At 45.9% G+C, this 5,774-nt stretch overlaps 1 long non-coding RNA gene across 1 annotated transcript in view; it reads right to left on the bottom strand.

The window, feature by feature from the left end:
- Positions 1-2,712: 2,712 nt before the first annotated feature.
- LOC115289706 overlaps positions 2,713-5,774 on the bottom strand; it is a 13,187-nt gene continuing 10,125 nt past the window's right edge. The window contains exons 3-4 of the long non-coding RNA XR_003907770.1: positions 3,753-3,951; positions 2,713-2,875 (exon numbers count right to left, since the gene is read on the bottom strand). This is a non-coding gene — a long non-coding RNA (uncharacterized LOC115289706). The remainder of the gene's footprint in view (positions 2,876-3,752; positions 3,952-5,774) is intronic.

Genomic DNA, 5,774 nt, shown 5'->3' on the forward strand with positions numbered 1-5,774 from the left:
GAGTTCTACTGATAAGTTTTTTGAGGAAGCTCCACACTGTTTTCCAGAGTGGCTGCACCAGTTTACATTCCCACCAACAGTGTAGGAGGGTGCCCGTCTCTCCACACCCTCGCCAGGATCTATAGTCTCCTGATTTGTTCATTTTAGCCACTCTGACCAGAGTGAGGTCATATCTCAGTGTGGTATTGATTTGTATTTCACTGATGATGATTTCCCTGATGATGTGTATTTCTTAAAATAAAGATTGTCTGTATTTAAGGTGTATGATGTGATGACTTGCTATGCTATACACCTAATGAAATGAATACCAGAATCAAGCTAATTAATGTATTATCTTCTTACATAGTTATCATTGTGTGTGTGTGTGTGTGTGAGAGAGAGAGAGAGAGAGAGAGAGAGAGAGAGAGAGAGAGAGAGAGATGAGGTCACCTGAAATCTACTCTTGTAGCAGATTTCCAGCATTCAATTAAATATTAGTAATGACCGTCACCACACTGTCCACTAGATCTCTAGACTTGTTCATCCTACATAACTACAAATTTGCACTTTTTGGCCAACATCTCCCCATTTCTCCCACCTTCTTGCCCCTAGTAGCCATTGTTCTACTCTCTGCCTCTGTGTATTCGACTTTTGTAGATTCCACCAGTAAATGAGATCATGGAGTTTTTTCCTTTCTGTGTCTGGTGTATTTCAGTTGATCTTATGGCTTCCAGGTTCATCCATGTTGTTGCAAATGGTGGGATCTTTTTTAAGGCTGAATAATATCCCATTAAATACATTGACATCACACCAACATTTCCTTATTCGTTCATCTGTCAGCAGACATTTGGGCTATTTCCCTGTCTTGGCTACTGTGAATAATACTGCAGTGAACACGGGACTTCAGACAGCTCTTTGAGGTACTTACTTCATTTACTTTGGGTATATCCCTCAGAAGAGGGATTGTTGGTGCAGATGGCTGTTCTATTTTTAGTTTTTTGAGAAACCTCCATGGTGATTCCCGTAATGGCTGCACCAGTTTATGTTCTCACCAGCAATATACACGATTCCCTTTTCCGCACGTCCTCGCCAGCTTCTAGCTTTTATTTCTTTGATAATAGCGATCCTAAGAGTTATGAGGTGATATCTCGTTGTGGTTTTCTGGAGTTTCCACTCTCTGCCAGATACTGAGATAGTAGCAGGATCAAAAACATGACCATAACTTATCTCTGCTTTTGAGAAACTCAGTCTCCCGTGTGAGAGATGCATGTATCAGTGTTCTATGGTGCTGTAACAAAAATCCAGAGAGTTAGTGTTTACTGAAAACAACACACACACACACACACACACACACACACACACACACACACACACACGTTACATTAGTTTCAACAGCAAGATATCTGAAATGGTCTCCTAGGGCTAAAAGCAAGGAGCCAAAACAGCCATGTTCTTTGTAGAGGTTTTAGGGGAAAACCCATGCCTTGTCTTCTCCAGCTTCTAGACTCTCATTCCCCTGCCTCATAGCTGCATCACTCTGATCTCCCTTTCTGTCCTCTTACCTCCCTTTCTGACTCAGAGCCTCCTGCTGCCCTTTTATAAAGATCCTTGTGGTTACATTGGACCCACCTGGGTAAGTAAGGATAATCCCATCCACTCTCCCCCACATCTCAAGGTCCTAACTCAGTCACATCTGCAATAGCCCTTTTGCCATGGGAGGGAACATATCCATAGGTTCCAGGGATTAGGGTGTGGGCATCTTTGGGGCCATAATTCAGCCTATTACAACATGCACACCCCTAAGCCATCATATGCCTATTTATATGAATATAGTCATGGCCCCTCCTTTTGCTAAGTAGTGACATGCCAGCACATACGATCTTACAGACGATGCCCAGACCACACAAACTAAAGAACAAGGTCATGAGCAATGTAAGATAAGCCCCGCCAACCATTGCTATAGAGAAAAAGTCATATGGAAACTTGGCCTTGAAATAGGAGTTCACTAATCAGTCTTGGATGTATAAATCCATGAAGCCACTTCTGGGTGTGTCCAGAGGGTGGTAGGTAGTTGGGTTTGGAAGAAATGAGTGTGCGTGCATGTGTGTGTGTGTGTGTGTGTGTGTGTGTGTGTGTGTGTGTGTGTGTAAGGGGCTGGGGGCAGGACGGGGGGTCATGGGTGACAGGAGGCCTCACACTGAACAAGGAGAGAATATTACTCGGGCTAGATTTTCAGGGCAGGCTAACATTTGGGGGGTGGTCAGACAAAGTGTAGGGAGTTAAAGAAATTAGAAACAGTACCAGGAGGAGGACACATTGGTCTCATGTCTCGTGGAGCCAAGGAGGAAGTTTCCAATCAGCACAGGTTTGCTGCTGCATTTCTTTCTTTTCTGAGATGGGAATGGTGCTTTATTTTTTCTTCTATAAGAATTTTCCTGGGGTGCCTGGATGGCTCAATCGGTTGAGCATCCAACTCTTGATTTCAGCCCAGGTCATGATCTCACTGCTGAGCTCCATGTCAGGCTTAGAGCCTGCTTGGGATTCTCTCCCTCTCTCCCTCTGCCCTTCTCCCCAGCTCACATGTGGTCTACCTACTTCAAAATAAGTAAACATTAAAACAAGAGAAATTATCTTATAAGAACATTTCAAAGGGAATTCAAAGAAAAAAAATAGCTACTTTATTCTCAGATCCTAAAAGCTAGTTCAGACCAACCGATAGTCATAACAAGACCCTGGAGCGCCCCACAAGGGCCCACTTACTCCAAATACTTGCCCCCCCTTCAAATGGTGTTTGTCCAGGCGGTGCCCAACTGTTGATCTTCTACCATAATTCTAATGGTTTTGTTGTTATCAAACAGAAGGTGATACATTATGAAAGAGAAGACAGGCAGCTTCTCTAGAGTAAAAAAAAAAGAGAGAGAGAGAGAGAAGAATTGAGGCAATTGTTTTGATGCTTTAAGAGAAAAAAATCTAATTTTTCTTAATGACCTGAAAGTTTTTAGATGATTGGAAATTTTTAGATTAGAATTATTCAGAATACTGATTCAGGACCTCAGAGCCTATGAGTAAGGGTTTCCAGAAATGAAGTCTGTCCTTCCACATTGTTCTGTCTCACAGGACTAATCATAACAGTGAAGGGGATGGATTTGGAGTCAGCCTGCCTGGGCTCACATTCCTGCTCGGCTCTACTCACTTGCTATGTGACTTTGGTGCCATTGCTGGGCTTCTTCATGGCACAGTTTCTTCTGCAAAATGGGTTTAATGATAGACTGTCCTATGCTGGATGTCCCTAGAGGCTGAGTGTGAACCAAGGGATCTCTCTGAGAACCGGAGCCCTGACAGCAAGGGGGAGGAGAGGGGAGCATCACAGGGACAGAGGGGGGCCAACCCAAGGATGTGCAAGTTGGGAAAGCCACCGCTGTGGGTGGCAGATTGCTCCAATCTTGGGGACTTCATCTGTCTAGTAAAGACACCACATGTGGCATGTCAACTGTGGTTGGTGAAGCTTACAGCAGTCCCTGGGCACTTGCCAATCCCATCTGCTTTTTTGCAGGACCCAGAAATGTGGGTTGAGTGAGGATATGGTAGAAACCACTACCCTGCCATTTTTAGTCTTGGATGGTGCACTGATTTTGCTGGTTCCCTTTGGATGCAGTATTGCTTCTGGTCTCCTGTCTTGTGCATGTATGTATGTGTGTGTGTGTGTGTGTGTGTGTGTGTGTGTGTGTGTGTGGTGGGGGGAAGTATCAGGCATGTCCTCCTGCTTTTCTTACCTTATAAGAATAAGTGGCCTTATTCCACAGTAAGTAACCAAGGTCTGTCCGTTGCTAAGGTTTTATATCCTGGTGACATTCTAGGAGTCTCGGGAGATGACCGCAGGGTGTGGCGTTCTCCCAGCGGGCGATGGACGTGGGATGGACTTGGGTCAGATCATCCTGGTACAAAGATGCCATAGATGAGATCTTTGTAGGTCTGCTGGGAAGAGGAAGGCAAGGAGAAGGACATTGTTTCTCCCAGTGCAGAAGCCTGCGGTTCAAGACCCTCAGGCTCAGGGGCCCCAAACCAACCCCCCCTCCCTGACTTAGACCCGGGAGACCTGCCCTGACTGTGCACTCTGTCTCCTTAACTTGACCATGAGTACGGTTCTCAGCAGTCTGCTCGCAGCCTTTTCTCCTTGCCCTGCTGCCGTAAAATGTCTCTTGCTTTGAAGCCTATCTTGAGGTGAGAACTGACCAATCTAAGTCTACTATTTTCCTCTTATTTGGGACTTTCTCATATTCATTTTTTTAAATTAGCAGACTTAATGTTTTAAGACAATTTTATGTCTATGCACAAATGGAGTGGAAACCATGAAGATTTCCCAGGTACCCCCTCTACCCACTGCCCCGCTCATACCCCTTGACAGGATGTCCTTCATCAGTCATATTTGCATCAGTGTGGCACATTTGTTATGCTTGATGAGCCGATCAACATTGTATCAGAATATCGATACTACCAATAATACCAATAAAACTATTTAACTGCAGTCCCTCGTTTACATTAGGTTCACCCTTTGTGTTGTACATTCTTTGGGTTTTGACAAATGCATAATGACATGTTGCTTTCTTTTTTCAAGATTTCCAAAACAGTGAACAAACCCCCCACCGTATTTGTAGTCGCCATTGCCCTGCGCCATGTAAGTGCCAGGCTATTGCTAACCTGTGCTTCACCCTCCACCTGTCCTTTCTCCCAGGCATCACAGGCCAGAGTCCCGGGGACTGTGATGAGATCACTTCACTCACTCCCAGCGATGACTTCTTGCCACCTGATGACCATCTGATGCCCAGTGATCTAGCTCAAATATGTCATTCTGTGTGACTGCTTACTAGAACCGCCTTGTTACCAAGCATCCCAGCTTGGATGGTCCCAAAGCAGAGGTCAAAGACAAGGCTAACGTGTTAGCCATTTATGGGAACACGAAGGGGGAGCTAGGGGAGAAAGGCCTGGAACGGCAGAGAGCCTGTATCAGGGGGGTCACTGAGGAGGCTGTGGTGCGTGGCTGGCTGCTCAGTCCTGGGGACCTTCCTTGTGAGAAGCGCCTCAGAGCTGTATGCCTTTCACCCCAGAGTAGTCAGCAGCCTTGCACTTCATGGGTTGTGGGAGGACTGCTGAGCAGGGTTCCCTGGGGCCACCTGCAGCATCAGAGGAAGCTGGACGGGGAGGTAAGAGGTGCAGGGGGCAAAAGACCTGTCACGGTGCACCTGAGCTGGTAGCCCACCTGGGATTGTTCGGGCCGGGAGTGGGGTGGGGGGAGAGGATCAGAGGTAGTGATGCTCACGGGGCAGATGTGCAGTCCGAATAAAGGTATAAAGTACCCAGAACATTGCTGGTATATGGTGAGCTCTGAAGATGGGGCGCCTGGGTGGCTCAGTCGGTTAAGTGTCCAACTCTTGGTGGAATCCAGCCCTACCTTGGATTCAGCACTGACAACATGGAGCCTGCTTGGAATTCTCTCTCTCACTCTCTCTCTGCCTTTTTCCTACTCACGCACTCATCTCTCTCTCAAAATAAATAAATATTTTTAAAAATAAGAATATTGGCCATGATGGTGACCATGGTGACATCGAGGAGGAGGTCGTGACGGTACATAAAGAAAAAAAAGAGCCAACCAGCAACGTACACACCGAGGGTGTGTGTCTCTCTACTGGAAGCTGCCATATACTATAGAAAAGCCTTTGACGTTCCCTGATGTCAGCCTGTTTTTGGCAGCCCTTTGTCTGATTCTGGTATCCCACACAATTCAAATTTTTTTTTTT

Source organism: Suricata suricatta, chromosome 4, assembly GCF_006229205.1.
Source record: "Suricata suricatta isolate VVHF042 chromosome 4, meerkat_22Aug2017_6uvM2_HiC, whole genome shotgun sequence".
Classification (NCBI taxonomy): Eukaryota; Metazoa; Chordata; class Mammalia; order Carnivora; family Herpestidae; genus Suricata; species Suricata suricatta.